This window comes from Anolis carolinensis, chromosome 2 (assembly GCF_035594765.1).
Source record: "Anolis carolinensis isolate JA03-04 chromosome 2, rAnoCar3.1.pri, whole genome shotgun sequence".
NCBI lineage: Eukaryota > Metazoa > Chordata > Lepidosauria > Squamata > Dactyloidae > Anolis > Anolis carolinensis.
Window position 1 is genome coordinate 35,785,911 of NC_085842.1, and position 24,402 is coordinate 35,810,312.

At 39.0% G+C, this 24,402-nt stretch overlaps 1 protein-coding gene across 3 annotated transcripts in view; it reads left to right on the forward strand.

Moving 5' to 3' along the window:
* The first annotated feature begins 526 nt into the window (after window positions 1–526).
* kctd6 (potassium channel tetramerization domain containing 6) overlaps window positions 527–24,402 on the forward strand; it is a 31,825-nt gene continuing 7,949 nt past the window's right edge. Inside the window, exon 1 of one of the 3 annotated variants that reach the window (XM_008105428.3) lies at window positions 527–692. The gene's annotated coding sequence lies outside the window, so the exon portion shown is untranslated. The other 2 variants (XM_003217838.4, XM_062969639.1) reach the window with 2 other exon arrangements.

Consider the following 24,402-nt stretch of genomic DNA (forward strand, 5'->3'; position numbering starts at 1 on the left):
ACATAGGCTCCGAGCGGGCCTCAACTCATGACCTGGTCAGAGTGATTCATTGCAGTTAATTGCAGCTGGCTTGCTCTCCTGCCTGCGCCACAGCCCGGGCCTATAGATGGGAACCAACACTCTGAGGGCAGAGGGCAGCTAATGACTGAAGAAAGGATGCCCCCAGGCACGAGACAAAACCTTTCCAATGCTAATTAGGGTGATTAACTGAAACATTAATGCTGGCTTCCCAGTGACAAAGGACTCTTGCCACACCCTGGACTCTCCACAGATATATATTCTTTCCTTTCCTTGCTTAGTTTATCCATACCTCACAACCTCTGAGGATGCCTGCCATAGATGTGGGCGAAACGTCAGGAGAGAATACTTCTGGAACATGGCCACACAGCCCGAAAGACATACAACAACCCCATCCTTCTTTCGCTCTAGCGGCCCCTAGTGGCCTCCGCAGGGATAGTGGCACAGTACCATTTGCAGTAGATTGGCATAGGATAGGGAGCGCCTCCTAGATTCATTCATTACAGTGAATGGTGAAGAGGAAAACTCCCTGCTGGGATCCTTCATCCCTCCCTCCTCGTTTCAGGGCTGGCTTTGGAGGAGGAGAAAGAGGAGGAGCCAGAAAGGCAGCAGTAGCAGAGGAGCTGGGAGAGAGAGAGAGAGACAGAGAGAGAGACGGAGGAGAGAGCGAGTGAGTGAGTAGCAGCCAAGGCTGGGGCTTAAAATGGCGGGAAGGGAGAGCCAAGCCAGGAAGAGGAGAAAGAGGAGAGAGAAAGCATGGCTTTGAGGGAAAGAAAGCTTCCACATTATGGTTTGACACCACCTCCTGGAGCAATACTAAGGGGATCCTGGGTGTGTGGCTGCAATGAGGCACCAGCACTCTCTGGCAGGGATATGGAGTCAAGAGGGAGAGAGAGAGACAGGCAAGACACTTCTGTCATTTCCATGCATCTCTAAGTTGCTTGTTGTTGTTATTATTAGTAGTAATTGTTTTAAATGTGGGTATGATGGAGAACCCGTGTAAACATGCATGCCTGTTTGGAGTTTATGGGGTCTTGACCATGTTTTTATTTTTATTTTTTATCTTGTTTAATATAGTGTATATTTTCTTTTATTGTGTTGTTTAATGTGCTATGATTTGTTGTTCTATTATATTTTGTTATATTGTATTGTTCTGGGCATGGCCCCATGTAAGCCGCCCCGAGTCCCCGTTGGGGAGATGGTGGCGGGGTATAAATAAAGTTTATTATTATTATTATTATTTGACCATGGCTAGCCATGGCTGCAAACAAGCCTAACACTGCAGAGCAGGCCTGGGCAAACTTGGGCCCTCCAGGTGTTTTGGACTTCAACTCCCACCATTCCTAACAGCCGGTAGGCTGTTAGGAATGGTGGGAGTTGAAGTCCAAAACACCTGGAGGGCCCAAGTTTGCCCAGGCCTGCTGTAGAATGAATGCAGTTTGGCACCACTTTAACTGATTTGTAGTTTGCACACTGGCAAACCTTGCAAAACTCCCATAGCATTGAGGCATGGCAATTCACGGTATTCGTACAACAGTGTAGATTCACACATCCATAGCTAACTATCCTAGAAGCTCCAAATGATGTGACCATGGCTAACAACAGTGTAGATTCATACCTCCATGGCTAACTACTCGAAAAGCACCAAATGTTGTGGCTAAATGCTCCCCATAAGTCCAAATTATGTGATCATGGCCATTCTATATGCTCCAAACAAGCATAATTGTGCCGTCATGCTCAACTACTCCATAAGCCACTAACAAGTGCAGTGATGTGACTATGGTTGTCAAACTATTCGTTCTGCGATATACTGTATATGCATACCCCCATGTCTAACTATCCTAAAAACTGCAAATACTGTAACGTACTTAGTCCTAATCTTTTTTATACTGGTTTTAAACCACTTCATTGGATGTGTTGCAATAGCAGATAGCCAGATTAGTTTAGTGTTTACACCTTATTTTATTTTATTTTTTTTGGTTATTTAATATTTTATTTTACTTAAGTGGTACAGTAGAGTCTCACTTATCCAACATTCACTTATCCAACGTTCTAGATTGTCCAACGCAGTCTGCCTTTTAGTAGTCAATGTTTTTGTAGTCAATCTTTTCAATACATTATGATGTTTTGGTGCTAAATTCGTAATACAGTAATTACTGCATAACATTGCTGTGTATTGAACTACTTTTTATGTCAAATTTTTGTCAAACACAATGTTTTGGTGCTTAATTTGTAAAATCATAATGTAATTTGATGTTTAATAGGCTTTTCCTTAATCCCTCCTTATTATCTAACATATTCACTTATCCGACGTTCTGCTGGCCCATTTATGTTGGATAAGTGAGACTCTACTGTATTTGTCTTTAATGTTCTAATATAGCACAAATCCCATGTAAAAATCATACTACGTATTTTTGACATTAATATTGAAATCTGAAATATATACAGAAAGTCTTTACTTGCTGGCTAAATATCTCCCATAAGCCCAAATTATGTGATCATGGCTATTCTATAAGCTCCAAACAAGCATAATTGTGCAGTTATGGTCAACTACCCCATAATCTAGAAACAAGTGCAGTGAAATGACTATGGTTGTCAAACTGCATTCATTCTGCAGTATGGATGCATACCCCCATAGCTAACTACCCGAAAAGCTCCAAATGATGTAATCTTGGCGAAGTGCCTCCATAAGCCCAAATGATGTGACCATGGCTATCCTATAAACTTCAGACAAGCATAATTGTGCCATCATAGCTAATTACCATAAGCTACAAACAAGTGCAATGATGTGATTATGGATGTTAAACTGCATTCATTCTGCGGTATGGATGCATACCCCTATGGCTAACTACTCTAAAAGCTCCAAATGATGTGACCACAGCTAAATGTCCCCCATAAGCCCAAATTATGTGTTCTTGGCTACTCTATAAACAAGCATAATTGTGCCATCATGGCTAACTACCCCATAAGCTATAAACAAGTACAGTGATGTGACTACGGTTGTCAAACTATTTGTTCTGCAGTATAGATGTATACCCCCATGGCTAACTACTCTAAAAGCTCCAAATGATGTGACCATAGTTAAATGTCCCCCATAAGCCCGAATTATGTGACCATGGCAATTCTATAAGTGCCAAACAAACATAATTGTGCCGTCATGGTCAACTACCCCATAAGCTACAAACAAGTGCAATGATGTGACTCTAGTTAACGTAACACTCAAATAAGTGTAATGAGCCCTGCTTTGAGTCTTCTTTAGAAGCTTTGGGTCTCGTTTGCGAGAGGAAAGTGGGATATTGTTATTAATATTAATAACAGTAATAATGATGATGGGACCATGCCTAACTTCTCTATAAACTACAAACTATGTGACCATGGCCAACTACCCTATAAGCTCCTAACAAGCATAGTTATGCCATCATGGCTAGCTACCCATAAGCTACAAAAAAGTGTAATGATGTGTTGTTGAAGGCTTTCATGGCCAGAATCACTGGGTTGCTGTGAGTTTTCTGGGCTGTATGGTCATGTTCCAGAAGCATTCTCTCTTGATGTTCCGCCCACATCAATGCCAGGCATCCTCAGAGGTTGTGAGGTGTTGGAATCTAGGCAAGTGGGGTTTATATATCTATGGAAGGTCAGGGGTGGGAGAAAGAACTCTTGTCTGTTGGAGGCCACTGTGAATGTTGCAATTGGCCAGCTTGATTAGCATTGAATAGCCTGGCAGCTTCAAAGTCTGGCTGCTTCCTGCCTGGGTGAATCCTTTGTTGGGAGGTGTTAGCTGGCCCTGATTGTTTCATGTCTGGAATCCCCCAGTTTTCTGAGTGTTGTTTTTTATTTACTGTCTTGATTTTAGAGTTTTTAAAAATACTGATAGCCAGATTTTGTTCATTTTCATGGTTTCCTCCTTTGTGTTGATATTGACCACATGCTTGAGGATTTCAGTGGCTTCTCTGTGTAGTTTGACATGGTGGTTGTTAGAATGGTCCAGCATTTCTGTGTTCTCAAATAATATGCTGTGTGTCTAGGTTGGTTCATCAAATGCTCTGATATGTCTGACTTCTCTGGTTGAGTCTTGCTTTGAGTCTTGTTTCAATGCTTTGAGTTTCGTTTAAGAGGAAAGTGGAATATTATTATTAATATTAATAACACCAATAACAATGATGTGACTGACCATGGCTAACTTTCTATAAGCTCCTAACAAGCATAGTTATGCCATCATTGCTAGCTATCCATAAGCTACAAACGAGTTTAATGACGTGACTCTAGCTACACCGCAAGCTTCAAATAAGCATAATGAGTCCTGCTTTGAGTCTTGTTTAGACACTTTGATTCTAAGAGAGGGAAATGGGGTATTAATATTAATAGCAACAGCAATGATGTGACCGTGGCTTACTACTCCATAAGCTCCAAGTTATGTAACCTTTGCTAACTATCCCATAAGCTCCAAACGAGCATAATGAGTCCCACTTAGACAAGACACCTTTGAGTCTTGTTTAAGAGAGTAAAGCAAGGTATTATTACCATGACAACAGCAGCATCAGCAATAATAATAACACTATGTAACATGACTTTTGTTCCTGGGTTGTAAATGTCATTTCCTAATTGATTCTATCATAAAAAACATGGAAAAAGTTTATTAAACTGCAAAAACTTTGTTTTTGCGGGGCATCCTGCAGCACATTTTGCTATATTTTTTCTATGAATATTTCATTGAGTCTCAACCAATTCAACATACTTTGTGCCAGTCATAAAAACACAGTTTCTGTAGTATAACAACTACTTTCAAAGTAAGCACCACACAATTAAACAGGAAACAACACTTTCAAACCAGGAACAGTTTTTCCCCCCACATTTTGTTACATAGGACCATGGCTAGCTACCCCATAAGCTCCAAACAGAGCCTTCTCTCCTTCTCAGGATGGATGAAGGATCAGAGTAACTCCATCCATGGGCACAGTACTTGCAGGCAGTGTGGGTTTTATCCATTTTAGTGATATTGTGGCAAGGAGCCTGGAGCACTTCGCTCATTGACTCATGTCATGCTCTTGTGCAGTCTTTATGAAGGGGGGAATTTTTCTGCAAGTGTCAACTTCCATAGTGTTTTGATGGCTAGTTTGTTCTCTATTGTGAAAGGATATGTCTTTAGGAAATTCATATTTCTGTGACATCTTCTTGATCAGTCATTGGGAGAAGAGGTTGCTTGTATAGGCAGTCCCCAAGTTACAAACAAGATAGCTTTTTATGTTTGTTAAGTTGAATTTATATTTAAATTGAAACAGGTACATCTTTAAATGTAATTCCAGTTTTGGATAGCATAGGGAAGGGTTAACACCCCTGTGGTGTGTTTTGCTGTCTGTGCTCCTGTTCAGAAGATTTTGCCTCACTTTAATAACAACAACAACAACAACTTTATTTTTACATCCCGCCACCATCTCCCCAAAGGGACTTGGGGTGGCTCACATGGGGACAAGCCCAGCAACAACATAGGTAAAAACAATCCATAAATTAAAACAATGCAACAATATATGTATAAAACGACATAAAACACATCAAATACATTTAAAACTTTCTGTCCCTGTAATAATAATTGGATTTTGAAAAAATTGGTTTGTTGTGGAAACAAGGATTGGGGATAAAGTTGAGCCCCCTTTTCCCCATGATGACTCTTCCAGGAGTGAATTCTCCTTCCAAGGGTAGATTTCTCTCACTTCCTGTTGTCTCCCCCCCCCCCTTCTTAACTGTGAGTCTTTTGTAAGTTGGATGTTTGTAACTTGGAGACTGCCTGTATAAATATATTTCTTTTTAGATCAACTAAAATAAGAGATGTTGCAATCAACTTAGGTTTTTCCAGGTCTAAATTCGTTTATCAGTCCCAACTAGAGTGGATCTATTGAATCACTGAGATTTATTTAAGTGTTGTCTTGCCATTCAGCAGTTGAATCAAGTGGCTAAACCCTAGTTGAGACTGAATTTAGGTGTCAATGTGTAGCTGGTGTAATGGTTTGAGAAGCTTTGGAGACTAGGGTTCCATTCTTGGCTTGGCCATGGAAACCCACTGGGTGATCTTGGACAGGTCACACACTGTCAGCCCCCTAAAAAACTTAGGGTTGGCTTGAAGATACAGAACAACATCAAAATTGTATTGTAAGTTGATGGCTTTTCTCAGTGTAGTGCAATTTGGAAATGGGTATGAAAAGGGTCTTGTTTGAGTTTACTAGCAGAGAGGGATTTTTATAAACGTGATTTGTTGTTTACCTTTGTTGGTTTTCACAGGAACGATTTCATATTTTCTTTTTTTGCAAGCAAATTGCATTAAGAACACAATGTAGTAATTACTACTTGATGTATTTTCACTTTCAGTTCTGCCTCTCTGATGAATTATAGTAAACAGAAATGCCACTCTTTGTAAAGAACTTTTGATTATGACTACTAGGAAATTTTTCCAGCATTACCAAGGTTTATCCTGGCAGTTCACATCTAATTTGAATGAATTAAGAGTTTGGAGTGATAATGCTTATGGACTGTATAAATTGTTTCTCATAAGTTTCATGCAAAATGGGTTTGGAAGACCACTTTCTAAAAACAAAAGCCCAATAACTGATTACAATGGACCCTCTGTATCTATTGGGTTTTGGTTCAAGGACCATTGTAGATACCAAAATTAATGAACGCTTAAGTCCTATTTACATACAATGGTGTGTTAAAATGGTGCTGCTTATATAAAATAGAAAAATCAAAATTTGCTTTTTGGATTTAAGAAAAACCCTTATGTTCTCAGACCTTGGATGGTTGAATCTGTGGATGCAGCATTCATGGCTATAGAGGACTGAGTGTTGTTGATTAATATTGATGATTAATATTGAAATTGCTTTAAAATGTTAGGGGTAGTCTGTTTATTTGTAAATGTAAAGTTTACTCAAAGATTTCAGGTCTGGATTTTTTCCCTCGTGTCAGGAGTGACTTGAGAAACTGCAAGTCACTTCTGGCGTGAGAGAATTGGCTGTCTGCAAGGACATTGCCCATGGGACACCCAGATGTTTGATGTTTTACCATTCTTTGAGAGGCTTCTCTCATGTCTTACATGGGAAGCTGGAGCTGACAGATGGGAGCTCACCCTGCTCCCTGTATTTGAGCCGCCAACCTTTCAGTCAGCAGTCCTGCCGGCACAAGGGTTTAACCCATTGCGCATCTGGGTGCTCCTCAGGTCTGGATGACTTGCACCTAAGAATACTAATGGAATTTGCAGATATAATCTCAGAACCACTGTCAATAATATATGATAATTCTTGGAGAACAGGATTGATTGCAGCAGATTGGGATGCTGTTCCCTTCTACAATATAGACAAAAAAGATGAGTAGAAAAACTATTGGCCACTCATCTGGATGTTGATACCAGGAAATGTTCTAGGAAAGATAATTAAAGAGTCAACCTGGGGACACTTAGAAAGGAATGCTGTGATTGCTAGGAGGCAGCTTGGGTTTCTCGAAAACAAGTCTCGTCAAACTAATCTTTCCTCTTTTTTTTTGATGCACTTGCAACTTTGATAGATCAGGGAGGTTGCTGCAAATATAGTATGTATTGATTTCAGCAAGTTCCCCACAATATTCTTGTAGACAAAGTGACACACTGTAAACTAGAAAGTTCTGTTGTTAGATGGATTTAAAATTGATTAATAGAATGGACCCAGAGAGTGTTAATCAATTAATGCTCATCAGCTGGAGAGGAGTGACTAATGACATTCTTCAGGGTTCTGCCTGGTCTCAGGATTTTTCACAATTTCTATTGACTTAGATGGTGGGGTAGAAGGCATGTTTATCAGATTTGCAGAGTATACCAAATTAGCAGGATATTTGGAGCCTCCAGTGGCGCAATGGGTTAAACCCTTGTGCCGGTAGGACTGCTGACCGAAAGGTTGGCGATTCGAATCTGCGGAGCGGATTAAGGATTAAAAATGACTTTGAGAGATAAGAGATTTGGACTGAACTAACAAAATAAATTTCATCAGGGTTAAATGGTAAAAGATACTACATTTAGGCTGGAAAAAATTGAATGTACAAATACAGGATGGCAGACACCTGCCACGAAAGCAATGTGTTTGAATAGGACTAGAGGTCTTAGTCCACCATAAGTTAAATGTGAGTCAACAGTGTGATGTGGTGGCCAAAAATCTTATGCAGTTCTAGGCTGCATCAACAGGAGTATATAGTGTCTCTAGATCAAGAGAGGCCATAGTCGCACTCTTTTTTGCATTGGTCAAACCTCACCTGGAATAATACTGTTTCTAGTCCTGGGCACCAAAGTTCAAGAAGGATATGGACAAGCTGGAATGCACGTGTCCACAGAAAGTCCACAAAGGTAATCCAAGGTCTGGGTACCTAGGCTTATGAGGAACAATTTAGAGAGCTTGAGTGTTTTGGGCTATAAGGATGTCATGTAGCAGATGGAGTGAACCTTTCTGCTGTTTTGGAGACTAGGGCACAAGCCCATGGATTCAAAATACAGTACAAAAGAAATTTCTCTTAAATATTTGCAGGTTTTTCTTAACTTGCAAGAGCTGTTCAGCTGTGAAGTGGGCTGCCAGAGGCTTGGCGGATTTTTCTTTGGATATCTTTAAATAGAGGTTGGAGGGTCATATCTCAGGAGTGCTTTAATTATGGAAAGCGTTTAGATGTGATGGTCCTTGCTGTCCCATCCAGCTCTATAGAATCGTAGAATCTGATTCATTCCAGAGCTAAAGTACATAAATCTGAAGTATTTGTTTGGAGTGTACCAAAGGATGTTTCTAGATTGGGACTAAAACCTTACTGTGGCCCCTTCCAAACAGCTGAATAAAAACCCACAATATCTGCTTTGAACTGGGATACATGGCAGTGTGGACTCAGATAACCTAGTTCAAAGCAGATATTGTGGGATTTCCCCATTGATATTCTGGGATATATGACTGTGTGGAAGGGCCCTGTGTTATGTTCCTCTAATAGAAATCCTGGTTTGGTGATAACGTGGCTATAACTTGTATAGCATTAGCATCAGGCAGATACTTTAAATAAGAGCTTTCTAATCCGTATGTTGCAACGTGTCATTGTGTCAATCGCAGTATGCAGGTGTGTCACACAAACATAATGAGAAATGACAAAAATCTTAGAAATCTTTGTTATCTTACAAATCATATGTTTTAAAATATATATAAGGTTTTCATGAGACATGTTGTGTCTCCATAAATTTCATGATTACAATTTATGTATGTGCCCATATCTCTTATAAAGGGTCTGTTTAACCTCTTGGTTTACTCGTAAACCTTTACTCTGTTGCGAGATGATGCATGTCTAAAAAGTGTGCCACCAGCATGAAATGTTTGGTAGGCTCTTCTTTATGTAGACATCTGTCAAGTTGCCTTTCACTGTTAGAACCTTTTGCCTTGTGAACAGAAGTTTGATTAAAATTTGCATCTATCGGACTAATTTGCACATCAACATAATTTCCCTAGGGATTGAAAAGACTACTAGGGTAAAACATATTCCCTCCTCATTGTTTGGCCATTTTAAAGATGCCTCTTTAATAACAACCAGACTAATGTAAGCTTACGACCACCAAGAAGATTAAAAACGACCATGGCATTCATAACTTTTAGACTTCAAATAGATTTATAAAGTGACAAATATATGCTTTGATATGAACAAACCTTTGAAATGATTTGGCAAGGCAAAGCCTAGTTGGTCACTCTAGGCAAGAATTGTCATGCTCCGAAGAATAAAAAATAGAGTACAAGTAAGTCCCCGAACCCCCAGTTACAAAGATCTGACTTACAAATGACTTATAGTTAAGAATAGGTATGAGACAACAGGAAGTGAGAAAAATCTATCCATCAGAAGGGAAATTCAATCTTGAAAGACTTATAATGGGGAAAAGGGGTCTTCACTGAAACTTTATCACCAATCCTTGTTTCCACAACAATACCATTTTTTTTTCAAAATCCAATTATCACAGGGACAGAAAGTAAGGGCATACACAGCAAAACAAACACTACAGGGGTGTTAACCCTTACCTATGCTATCCAAAGAGTATATCTATATATCTATATCTATGACTGGAGTTACACGTAAAATGCACTTGTTCCGACTTACATACAAATTCAACTTAAGAACAAATAATAATAATAATAATAATAATAATAATAATGTAGGTGGCTCAGCTTAGTGTTGATCTACATATGCTAACTTGAGCTGTACAAGATTACAGACTTCAAGCTTCTTTTCCAACTTGAATCAAAGTTTATGTTTGGGGATATTGGCTACTCTTAGTTTTATGCACTCTAATAATAATAATAATAATAATAATAATAATAATATAGTTTATTTATATTCCGCTCTATCTCCTCGAGGGGACTCAGGGTGGATTACATAACACATATACGGCAAACATTCAATGCTGTTATACACTTAACAAGGGCAGACATTACATAAACAGAGGTAAATGCTTTCCCCATCTTTTCCATTTCCGGTATCTGGAGGCTGTGCTTAACTGCGGCCACGGGGGGGAGGGGGGAGGGATGTCACTCCGTCTTCCATGCCGAGGAGCTTTGTCGTCCTTAGATGTCCTCCTGATCGAACACTGTCATGTCCTTATGGTATTCTCTTATTACCTCGCCGCTTAAAGCAATACCTATTTACTCACATTTCTGTTTTCGATCTAGGTGGGCAGGGAGCTGGGGCTGACGGCGGGTGCGCACCCTGACCCAGGCTTGAACTGCCAACCTTTCAGTTGGCAGGATTTTCTGCAGCTCAGTGGGTTAACCCGCTGTGCTAAGCCCAATCCGTACAAACCTACGGAACCTATCTTGTTCGTAACTTGGGGACTGCCTGTACTATGCTATACATTGGCCATCATTGAGTCAGGTGACTGACAACAATAGTGAAAGCTTGCTGGAGCAAGTCAGTGAAAAGCAAGCTTTGGTAGAGGTTATAAAGTAGAAGATGGCCTTCATCCAAAAACAAAAAAAAAAAAAAACCCTAGGTCATTACGATGCCTTTGTCTAGAAGTTTGAATGGCAGACACTGTGACAGTAAAATTAATGATCATTTGAATAATTGGCTGTTTCTTATCCTACAAAATCTGTCTTGCCTTGCTTAGTCACAGAGCTGCCCTTGCTTCCTATGGTAATGTGATATAGATATAGAATTCTAGGTATTGCTTCCTCATCCATTCTATTTGTATGGACTCATCATTGTGTATCTGTGAGTGCAGTAGTGTGCTAGAAGAAAATCAAGCCAAGGTGCTATGTTTTATGTAATTTAACAGGTTTTAAAAATGATTTTATTTATTTATTTATTTACAGCATTTCTATTCCGCCCTTCTCATCCTGAAGGGGACTCAGTGCGGATCACATTGCACACATAAAGGCAAACATTCAATGCCATGACATAGAGACAGAGACAAGATGCAGGCACCGGGCTGGCCTCGAACTCATGACCTCTTGGTCAGAGTGATTTGTTGATTTGTTGCAGCTGGCTTGCTTTCCAGCCTGCGCCATAGCCCGGTCCTTGAACTGGCCTTGAACTATATATTTTTAATAGGCCCTGTGTTTAATTCTATTTTAATGTTAGTATGCTTTGGGTTTTAATCTACATATTGTGTGATATTTAGTGTTAGTTGGTTTGAGTCTCATTTGGGAGAGAGGAATCAAGATATAAATACAGATGATGATGATAATGATGATAATAAATATCATCCTCCGCTGCTCTTGTATTTGTGTCTTTTTATAGTTTTAAAAATATTAAAATAGACTTTAATTTTGAACATTAATGAATAAATTGAATCTGAATTTTTCCCTAGAAGCTAAACATGGCTCACTTGGAATCAGTATTCAGTTGTTAGAACATATTGATGGTTGCATTCCATTTTTTAAAAACTACTCCATTCATTTGGGTTGGTTGTTTTCTCAAACCACACAGATCAAAGATGCCACAGAACTGCTGCATCCCCTGTAGCCCCTTCAAGGAGAATTTTAGCAGGCGCAGCTATCCTCATTGGTTTCTCCAAAACCAATGACATTATACTTGCTGAAATGTTTGATTTGCAAACCATTACTAAAGACTATGTGGAATGCCTTTTGGCTATCTTAAGAGATCTTGGAGATCTTAAGAGGCCAATCTACCTGATCAGTCACTTCTCAATCACAGTAACCAACATCATAATAGATTGTGGAAGACCAATTACGGCGGTTCAGTTTTGTATTTTGGGATGGGCTTTCAGGGACCTATTTTGTTTTTGCTAGAATTGTGAGGTTCACTAGATAGTAATATACTGTTAGGATTAAGGAGCAAGAATGTCTCTAAAGAAATGAGCAGCCCAGGAATTTTGTTTTCTGGACCAGAACTGGGCTGATAGTTATTTCACGTTATTAAGCCTCACCCATATCTAGTTAATTATAATATAGAATATACAACAAGAAGACATAGTGTTGCTTATCTTGTTAAATAACTGGGAGTCAGAAATTATTGATGACCAACCAATAGAAGGTGATCTTATTTCCACTGCATATTGTTGTAGATAATTATTTCCTTGTAGAATGGATCCTCCATTCTCTGTGAAAGTGGAAAAAACTGACAAATAACAAAACCATGAGTTTTGTTAACCCGTGAGAACACTTCACCTAGAATATCTAAGGCTGGGTCTATACTGCCACATAATCCAGTTTCTGAATCCAAATGATCTGCTTTGTAGTAGTGACAGCAGAACAGTAATAACATTCATAGACAGTAATAAGGGGAACAGCAATAAGTATAATAATAATAATAACAATAACAATGATACCACTGGTTGCTTCTACTGGTATATTTCCCACCCAGTTACTCTAATAACCGATTCCTACTTCTGATTGTTTTTAATTGAGGTAATAGTTAAAAAGCCAAGTTTTCCAAAAGAAGCATGGAGAATTAAGATTTTGTTATGTTTCTCTTTCCAGCTTGCTTTCATTTGTTCACTTGTTTATTCAATTTTAACTGCAAAAAAATTCGTAACATTTCTTCAATCCTTTGCAGACCCCATTTTGAGAACCACTGCTGTAAACCAAAATGTAATGCACAGTCCCTTTACCTCCAGGTTAATCCCATTGTCATTGTGTTTCCAATGTTTTTTGGCTTCTTCAGCTAGTCTAGTTCTTCACAATTTGAGACATTTGAATGTGTCTTTCTTAAGACATTTAAATCAAAATCTGTGCATGTTTCAGATGTACAGAAACTCAGCCTAAATGGCACATTTGTTTCTCTTAGCGCTGGGACACATGGCCCATCTGTTATATATATAAACATCACAATGCCAGAGGCAGGGAAGTTGGTGTAATGGAATATAATAATCTGGGAACAGCTTGAAAGAATTGACAGCACAGAGTTGTGTAATAAAAGTTGTGTCATCCTCTTAGTTAAATCCCTTTTTTAGTCCCACTTTTTCTGATGTCTGAAACGTTTACAAGATTCCAGAAAGCCAAAATATCTCTGAAATTTTTCACATAGATTGATAATCTCCTTTTGATAATTAGGAAGAAGCCAGTAGTAGCATATCTAATTTTCTTTGCTCTCGGCATTTCCAACTAAAAAGACCTTGGGTTGCAACCACTGAGCCCCTTAATTGGGAGATTCTGGAAGCTATACCCCCAACAAGTAATTCATATTTCCAAGCTGTGGACCAGTGGGGACTTTCAAGGGAAGAATTCTTAAGTATTACTGATTGAAACTCTATGAAAAGTTATTTCTTCCACCATAATGGAGCATTATTTATTTGCACTAGAAAAAAAAAAGATAAGGATAGAAGTAGCAGAGGGATGACATGGGCAGGATTTGAATGGAAGACACATCATAGCCCATATCTAATGCAAAATCCCATGTGTTACATAATAAACGTCTTGCCTGCAAGCATATTAAAGCAATTCTTAGGCTAAAACTCAAGTGTCAAACAGTAAGTCAAACAAGTTGTGATACAGCAATATCTGGAAGGCTGAAGTTTGTTCTGTTTAGTCAGGAGAGGGGAGTTTGGATTTAGATACAAGGCTTGTGGACATGATGTCTGACTTTAAAATGTCCTTTAACCTTTCCCCAAACTCAGAGCTACAAGTGCTATTGGTCTGCAAATCCCATTATCCCCAGTCTGCATGGCAAATAATCAAATGTTATGGGAGCTGTTGTTCAATCCCACCTGACCCAACTTGGGAAAAAACTAAAGTGCACCAACCACTGTATAAAAATAATTATAGTTGGCCCATGGACTCAACTGCCCTTTAAAGGCAACCATAAAGTTGGCCTTCAATGAAAATGAGTTTGACATCTCAGTCAAGACCTTGTTGGTCAATCAGTGCTGAACATCCTTGTCCTGAAGTACACAGCATCAACATAACAGGCTCCTATTCTTCTATCAAGTCCAACCTATGTTTTCTTTCCAGTCATGATTAGTGGAGTAGGATGCCTGTTTGCTAGCGTCCTCAGGCTCGAATCATCTGTTCTCTTGAAAGGTTAGTCATTAACTGACATTTGCACAAGCTAGGCTTTCTGTAATGAAACATCGTAGATATTACTTTGGGGAATCACTTCAGGTACATGAATTTATTCATAGGGTTAATAAAGAATCCTCCAACCTGGTCACTTAAAATGCAGAATAACCTTCCAGTTTCCCAGAAGCCTGCCTAAAATACGTTGATTATAGCTTGTCAGTCCTGATAATATTTAAATCCATTGGTTAAATAGCTCAACCTTAGGAGCTCATGTATATCTTTGCTTTCCCATCTCCAATAACACTATATAGCACAATTTTTGTTCCTAGGTTATAAATGTCTTCTATTAATTGGATTTATAATAAAAACATGGATAATGTTTATTAAACTGCAAAAACATTGTCTTTGCAGGACACCCTGCAGCACATTTTGCTATAATTTTTCAATGTATAGCTCAACCAATTCAACATAGTTTGTGGCGGCCATAAAAACAAAGTTTCTGGAGTATAACAACTACTTTCAAAGGAAGTGCTGCACAATTAAACAGGAAATAACACTTTCAAACCAGGAACAGAAAAAAAATCAATATTTGTTACATAGTGTAATAACTATGGGTTGCACATCCCTTATTTGAAATTCCAAAATCTGAAATTATTCATATGGGTGACTGAGATAATGACTCCTTTGCATTCAGAGAGTTGAGTGTACACAAACCTTGTTTTGTGCACAAAATTATAAAAAGTATTAGATATAATCGGACTATGTGTATCAGGTGAATATGAAACAAATGAAGTTCATGTTTAGATTTGAATTCTATCTCAGATGTATTGTTTATGCATCTGCAAATATAGGTACAGTCAGCCCTCCACATTTGCGGGTTTGACATTTCTGTTTTTGATTATTTATGGATTTAAGTATAGTAGGGTCTCGCTTATCCAAGCCTTGCTTATCCAAGTTTCTGGATTACCGAAGCCATTTTTGTAGTCAATGTTCTCAATATATCATGATATTTTGGTGCTAAATTCATAAATACAGTAATTACAACATAACATTACTGCATATTGAACGGCTTTTTCTGTCAAATTCGTTGTAAAACTTGATGTTTTGATGCTTAATTTGTAAATCATAACCTAATTTGATGTTTAATAGGCTTTTCCTTATTCCCTCTTTATTATCCAAGATATTTGCTTATCCAAGCTTCTGCTGGCCCGTTTAGCTTGGATAAGTGAGACTCTACTGTAATATGTTCTGTTTAGGAATTTTAATCCTCCAGTGTGATTCTTTGGTCAATTCTGCTGCGGGCCCTAAACTTTTCTAGAGAGAACACTTCTCTTAGTATTTGCAGGTCTTCCGGTACAATTCTATGGACAACCTATGGCAGGAGCTGACAATAGCATTGCAATGGAGAGAGAGGTGTTTTCTTAGATTTAAATTAGGAAAACAGTGGGTTTTTAATTCATGTTTTTTTCACATTTGCAGAGTTCCTGAACTTTTATTCAAAGTGAATGTGGAAGGTTCACTGTATTCCAAAATCCAAAACACTTCTGATCCCAAGCATTTTGAATAAAGGAAGTGCAACCTGTATTAGATTAATTAATAAGCCATAATAATTGTAGTGACAGCAGTAACAATGATGGTTACTGCTGAACAAATATTTTCATTTCAAGCCATCAGGATAATGTTTTTAGGTAACTGGTTCACATGTTATCTTCCTAAATCCAGTATAGGAATGGATACATATGTCATTGGCCCCAATCCAACTCTTGAGCCATGGATTAAGATTAGTAAGTCATTTGCTTCTAACCGGTTGAGATAAATGAAACAGCCCATGCTTTCAAGTAACTACTGCAGAATAAACCCCACTGAGTTCAATGGGATCTACTCTCATGCTTTTGCAGCTCTGGTCATGATAGAGTTCAAATGGGACCCATGTTAGAAAAAAGCTATATATATAAGAGACTAAAATAAGGCCAATCCTGTTAATTACCAAACTCCTGTTTTAGAATTCCCTGAATTCTCCAATTATCAGAGTGATCAAAATTTACAAGCACTTCTCTCTCTGACAGTACCTAGTGAAAGTTTAGGCAAGAAAACTTGAAAACAACAACAACAAGGGACTATTATTTACCTTTTCTCCATTCTCCCCTCTTTCCTTTCCCTGTAACGATAAGTTTCATCTACACTGTACAATGAATGCAGTTTGACACAACTTGAACTGTCATGGCTCAGTACTATAAAGTCCTGGGAGTTGTATTTCGGGGAGGCAGCAGTAGGATTTGGCAAACTAAAGACTTTGCAAAACTACAACTCTCATGATTGAGCAAAACCATGCAAGAAAGGCAAAACATGAATTCCCCAAAATACAAAAGAGAGAATGCCTATATAGAAATAATGGGATGCCTATATAGAAATAATTTTCAAAGAACTAGGAAGTAGGTTTAACATTCATAGAGTGGAGTCCACTGCTTGCAGGTTGGAAAAGAAAAGAAGGTTGTGTTCACTAGTTTCCGATACAGCTGTCTGTCAGCATTCCTTGCTTTGAATGTAAGCGTTTTAAAACTAGACTTCTGCACTGCTAGCAATACTGGAAACTGGCTCTGATTAACGAGGCATCAATTTTATGTGCCTCCTTTTGTGTGTTGCATAGCTGTGTGTAAAAGGGGATAGAAAGAGACTTGCCTGTACTAATTGATATAATAAATTATTCATTATAATGCTACATAGCCTAGTGATATGAAGGCCAGGGGCAGAGACAGAAACTAGAACAATTATAAAACTATTCCCCATCTATTCTTCAGTAAAATAAAAAAATGATTAATGGAATATTTTGTTTAAGAAACATGATTAAAATGTTAGAGACAGGTGTTCATGTATTTATTTCTAAAAATTATGTAGAAGTATGCCAAGACTGCATATGGCTTTGCCATTCAAAGTAGTGGTCCACAGGCCAATGCTAATGCATGAACCAACAGATGGTAATACACAGTGAGTTTTCAGGTAAGAAAAACGATTATTATTATTATTATTATTATTATTATTATTATTATTGGCTGATTTTGACACAAGCTCTTTGTACTTAAGTAAGCTGTGTCTATCAATAAGAAAAAAACTATGGTTAGACACATTAGATTATTTTCAATGCAGTTAAAATTTGAAGTTATCTTTTTTGTTGTTCTCCAAGAATGCATTTAGTGAGAAAACAAAAGGAATGTATACAGGTTGTGTATTGCTCATCCAAAAATCTTTGGACACAGACATGTTTTTTGTTTTGGGTTTTTAAAAATTATTGTGCAATGCAGTATGTTTTTGGAATAGCCTTGTGTCGTGTTCTTTCACTACTTGTGTTCTGTATGTGATGCGAGGCTGGAGAGAAGTGGAGGACCTTTGCAATGGCGAAATACTGATATTTTGGCCACCAGCTGCCTGCTTCTGCTTTCAAGGTAGTGGCTGCAGCATGTGTTTGTCATTAAGATCTATTTGTTCATCATTCAGATCTTCAGTCTTTCCAGCCTTGCGTATTCTACACAGCATAAGTAGCCAATGAACAAGAAGTGAGGCAGGAGAGAGAGAGACAAACAAGTATCAGAGAGATGAATGAGCAGAAACATCATAACAGCGGTCAGTATGTTGAGCATGTCCAATCTGTGTGTCATTTTTTGTTTTGTTTTCCATATTGACATATTTTAGTCAGAATTTGAGTGGATTCCATCTCTGTTGCTTGAAACAGCTTTAGTGCTATGCCAGCAGTTTCAGACCCAACCATAATTTCTGATACATTGATGGACAGCAGGGAAGGGGATGTGGTGATCTTCCGTGCTCACTCTCCAAGCATGAGTTTGGAAGATAAGAGAGGACCTTTGTCCAACTTGCTAGAACTTCACGGCACCTTGTATTGCTTCACAATCTGTTCAGGATTAAAGTTAATGAAGATCGGTTCCATATTCAACCTGGCAAACCTATCAGTAATCCTGGCCACCTCTATGTGCACACATATCAAAAGGCATTTTGTCCCATACGTTCATTTTCATTCACTGACGAAGCTGCATCATTTTGGAACATTTCTCTCTGGGCTTTTTCTTTGCAGCATTTGGAGTGATTGTCATCTATTCTGCTTTGACTTGGGCCAGACATTGGGTCAGTGAGTGTCACTTTCTTTGCTGACCCACTAGAAATCTCTAATAAAACAGTCTTTCAGGCAGTGTTTTTTTTCTTTCATGTAGAGGAAAGATACCTCACTCAGCCACTCCGGGTGTCTTCTTTGTAAGGTGCATGACAGGGACTCTTTGTCCTCACTGCCAATCGTTTACTTTGCACATTCATAGAAACAGCACCAATTTGGTTGAAGGCTCTCCAGTGAAAGAATAATGATAGAGTTGCCAAATATTCTGGCAGGACAGGGCTTATACTGTCTGTCTGGCATCAGTTTGCATTTGAATCAGACCAGTGTTTCTTAAACTGTGGGCCCTGACCCCAAATGGCTCAATGTAAGGTCCCCAAAATTTGGCAACCGTGAACATTTCCTGAACGTAACATCATGGCTGTTTTAGACATTTACACAGATCTGTTGTGCAGTGTTTACAGCTTCAGCTGTACTTTCTAAAAAGGAAAATCAGCCTGTTTAGCAAGCCTTACAGATGCTGATTTATCAGTAGATGTTTGATTTTTATGTCTATTTTATTTATATACTTATATACCTGGTGTCACGTAAAAACTTCTTGGGTCAAAAGGGGTTACGAGTGGAAAAGTTCAAGAAACCCTGCACTAGACCAACATTAGCAGTGAATGTTTGCAAGCTCCGTGAAAAATCATTAGAAGGACAAGGACTTAGTTGCCTTCTCAAAGGGTGAGAAATACATTTCTTGGGGCTAGAAAACCTAATACCCTCCTGTCAACATGGTCAGGTTGACTGGGATGGGGGATTCTGATAATCCAAAAAAGTTAATTTTTCAACTGCTGCTGCTGTCCTTATTACTAGGAACGAGGCACAGAGCATATTCCTGAATGCGATATTGGTGCAAGTATAAATGGTGTGATCATGAATAATCACTATAAGAATTAGCTAACAGAGTTCTCTTTTGCATTCTTGGTTGAACAAACTGATTTGTTTGGCTACCCTCTGTGTCTAGGCCACTTATGCACTTCTGTAGTTTTGTGAAGATATCTCTCATGATTGAGTTTGACTGAATTGGAAGAAAAGTGTTCATTTTTGAAAGAAAGGTTGAAGGCTGGACTGTATAATAGAAGCCCATCTTTAGCCAGGACTGTTTCATAGAAGATTTTTGAAGAAGGAACACAAAAAGTCTTGCTTTGGCATGTTCTAGAATAGGTCCATGTTCTCCGAGTCCAAAATATGTGCCGCTACCTGACTGGGGTAGAAACCAATCTGTTCCTCCATTCATGCTGCTTGATGCATTCGTTTCATTTGGTGATATTTGATATAGTCAGATGCTCCTTACTACCATAACATTCAGCACCTCCTTCTCTCAAAACATTCGTGTAGGTTTTTGAACTAAAGCCTTCTTTGTGTAGTCTGTTTAGAGTTGGGATAGGGAAGCTTTCAGATATTTTAGAATTCAACTTGCACAACAACTTACACAACACTGACTAAAGCACTTGGTAAGAATGAGGCCTTGTGCATTTCTGCCTTGGGGACCTCTTAAGGCACTTAAGGGAATTGTGCAAAAGTTTGTGCAGAGGTCTGGAGCTGACCAGCCAGACTTAGTATAAATACAAAGAACCTAGACTTCTGCCCTGCCCTTCCCTTGTTATCCAATTTATGCCTTTTACCTAAATCATCTCAACTCACATCCTTTTTCTGGTTCAGGTCCCCAGTCAGGTAGCGGCACATATTTTGGAATCGGAGAACATGGACCTATTCTAGAACATGCCAAAGCAAGACTTTTTGTGTTCCTTCTTCAAAAATTTTAAACATTTAAATATGACTCTTCCACCAATGATACACTTGTATGTTTCCAGTTTTATGTTGTTATCCCCAATATAATGAAAATATATTAACTAATACCAGGTATTTGTGGGATGATCAGGGGCAGGCTGCTGAGAATGTTGTGTGTGGAATTTCTTTTGAGGGTGGATGTTTGAAATGTAATTTTAATTGTATTTTAACTTTTTTATCCATTACCAAATGTTTAATTGTTTGTTTTCATTTTTGTATCCATACATATATGTATTTGCCTTGTTTTTAAATTATGTTGTATTGTGTCATGTTATTGTTAGACACTTTAGAGTCCTTATGGGGAAAAAGGTGGGAGAAAAATAAAATAAATATAATCATTAATCATCATCATTATCATCTAAGAATGCATCCAGTTGCACTGGCAGAGCAATATCTCTGCTGGTATTTTGGAGCTTGGTTCTAGCTGTTCCTATTCTCTCTTCTTCCCCCCCCTCCCCAATTTTTGCTGCGAAAGGGATGCTGAACCACTTTCTATAGAGATTAGGATGTTTTTGTGTGTGCAACTAATGAGATAATTTCTTGAGAATATGAAGAAGTCGGTGGCACTGCTTTCTCTGATGAAATAATAATAATGGTTTGCATTGAGAAGTTGCTTTGTATTGCAAAAGCTCAATGCTGTGCTAGTGAAATGTGGATCCCTGTCTGAATTGATTTATTTTTGGTTATTGTAGGATACGGAGGACCCTGTAGATGACTTGCTTCTGTCTTTATCATGAGGATGAGTGCAAGTGTGTATGTGAGAGAGAAAGAGACAGACTATTATATTGTACAAACATACTGGAAGCCACCTTTCCCAGAGAAGTGACTCCAGCCCCCTTTTGTTGTCCATTAAAACCAAATCTTGTTTGGGATGTGAGCTAGCCCTAGTTACAAGCCTTGCAAGGACAAAACCTTTGTGGCCTTTCTTTCTTTTTGTCTTTTGGATTCCCAGGGAACAGGAATATTGCAGTAAAGGAACGTGCTTGCCAATAGCTTAACCTTTAAAATATCTGAATAGATCTGACTCAGACTAAAATTGAGATCTCATTTCTTGCCAGATACATCCTTGGATGTTTCTGCTATCAATCAGTTTCAGGAAATGTTTGTCTCTTAATTTGGAGAAAGAGGAGATGGAAAATAACTCAATCGCATGAAGAAGCCACCAGGATTGATATCATGCCATATATACACATTTTTAAAGGCTTTGTTCCGGTCCAGCTTCCATGTTATCTCCCCTTTAAACGGATGTTGGGGATTAAAGCCTGGCAAAAAGGATGCCAGAAAACTGCAGCTACCAGAGATCCTTAATGTGTTGAGCAACATAGTCTTCACATATCAGAGTCATAAATGTTAACCCAGTTTCCTGCACTAGTGTGTCTCCTGTAGTCCAGAAGTGGGTTGCATGAAAAATGCTTCGCACCCCAACAAACAAAGGCTGTCTGACAAGCCACAGACATCCAGTCCGATCCCCTTCAGTTAGGCAGGAAGACACCATCCAAGCCCTTTGACAGATGGCCATCCAGCCTCTGTTTGAAAACCCCCAGAGAAGTTCAGTCACTACAGAATTAGGGTGCTGGTACTGTTAAAGTGCAGGTACTGTAATAATGTATATAATTTGCATAATTTGTTGATGGAGCTACAGTAATTACCACTAAAATGAATCATAGAACCATAGAGTTGGAAGAGACCTTGTGGGCTATCTAGTCCAAACCCCTGACAAGAAGCAGGAAAATCTCATTCAGAGCTGACCCCTGACAGATGACCATCCAGCCTCTGTTTAAAAGCCTCCAAAGAAGGAGCCTCCACCACAGTCCTGGACAGTGAGCTCCATTGCTGAACACCTTTCACAGTTAGGAAGTTCTTCATAATGTTTAGGTGGAATCTCCTTTCCTGTAGTTTGAAGCTATTGTTCTGTGTCCTAGTCTCCAGAGCAGCAGAAAACAACACGTTTCTAATTAAGAAAAGGAGCTGATAGTTCTGTTTGTGATGAACCATATAGAGCAGCTATAGAGGAAACTACACAAGAATCAACTGCAGTACATAAGAAGCATAAAGGAAAAATACCAAACCTTATTTATATAGTAAATATTATATATATATATATGTGTGTGTGTGTGTGTGTGTGTGTGTATACACACACACACACACATGCATAGAATGAGCACCTGCTGTTAGCCCCAGCATCTGCCAACTTAGCAGTTCGAAAACATGCAAATGTGAGTAGATCAATAGCTACCACAGGAAGGTAGCGGCGATCCATGCAGTCATGCTGGCCAAATGACCTTGGAGGTGTCTACGGACAACGCCGGCTCTTTGGCTTAGAAATGGAGATGAGCACCAACCCCCAGAGTCGGACACAACTGGACATTAAGTCAGGGGATAACCTTTACCTTTACTCTGTATCTATATATCTCTATCTATCTAGTATGAAACTCTTATAAGGGGCTGGTTTAATCTCTGGCTTGCTAATATGAAAAGATGCATGTTTAAAAAGTGTGTCACCAACATGAAAAGTTTGGAAAGCTCTGTTCTAGTGGTTTCAGTGCTGGACTATGACTCTTCAGACCAGGGCTTTAATATTCGGTCAGCCATGGAAACCCACTGGGTGATTTTTGGGTAAGTCACACACTCTCAGCCCCAGGAAACACTATCATAGGGTTGCTGTAAGTCATAAACAACTGGAAGGCACCCAACTATAAAGATTACTGTTAAAATAGAGGCCAGTCTATGATTTTTAATTAACTGAATCATTGCTTTGGTTTTTCTCCAAGCAAATTAGCACCGATTTCAATTCACACTGAATAGAAATGATTTTGCATTGTCAAAAGCTTTCTGAAATATAAGGAATAGAGTGAAAGGAGTGGAACAAGTCTGCCTTCTCTCCTTCCACTCCTTTCACTCTATTCCTCATATTTCAGTGGGCTTTTATAAAGTAATGGGTGAGAAAGGAAGTCATTTCTCCTATTCAGTGTGAATTGAAATTGGTGTTAACTTGCTTGGAGAAAAACTGAAGCAATGATTCACAGAGAGCTCCGTGGTGAGATTCATGAAGTGTTTGAAGTAAACCCCCTGTGGTTTAAGGCCAGTGCTGGACTGTGCAGTCTCCCATGAAAGATTATTACCCTGTGGTTGTGTGTAGTTAGCTACCTCTCTAAGCAATTTCACAGTATATTTAGAGAAAGAGCTTGATGGCTGCTTCAGCACATTCCTGTTGCGTAGATAGTAAAACTCTTGGCTTATTTTCTTTGCTTGTAAGCTTGTGTATGCGTTTGTTTGTTTGTGTCTTCAAGTCGCCTCTCAACTTATGGCAATCCTATAAAATTAAAAGGTTTCTTAGGCAAGGAATACTCAGAGGTGGTTTTGTCAGTTTCTTCCTCTGGACAAATAGGCTATCGAACAGGTATGGGCAAACTTCAGCCCTCCAGGTGTTTTGGACTTTAGCTTCCACAATTCCTGCCGGTTGTTAGGAATTGTGGGAGTATGGCCAACTCCTGTAGGGAAAATGTTCGCAAGGCTAAAGCGCAAAATGAGCTCAGGCTTGCAGGGACATTAAAAACAACAAAAAAGGCTTTTTTGCTTACGTTGGTAGAAAAAGGAAGAACAAGGAGGCGAATAAGGCCTCTGCGAGGAGAAGATGGGGTGATGGCGACAGGGGACAGGGAAAAGGCAGAACTGCTTAATGCCTTCTTTGCCTCGGTCTTCTCACAAAAAGAAAGCCATCATCAACCTCAGCAGCATGAAATGGACGAAGGATTTGGGGAAATCCAACCCCAAATAGGGAGACAAGTTGTCCAGGAACACCTGGCTGCTCTAAACGAATTCAAGTCCCCAGGGCCAGATCAGCTACATCCAAGAGTATTGAAGGAACTAGCTGAGGTTATTTCAGAACCACTGACAATGATCTTCAAGAGTTCTTGGAGAACAGGAGAAGTCCTAAAAGATTGGAGGAGG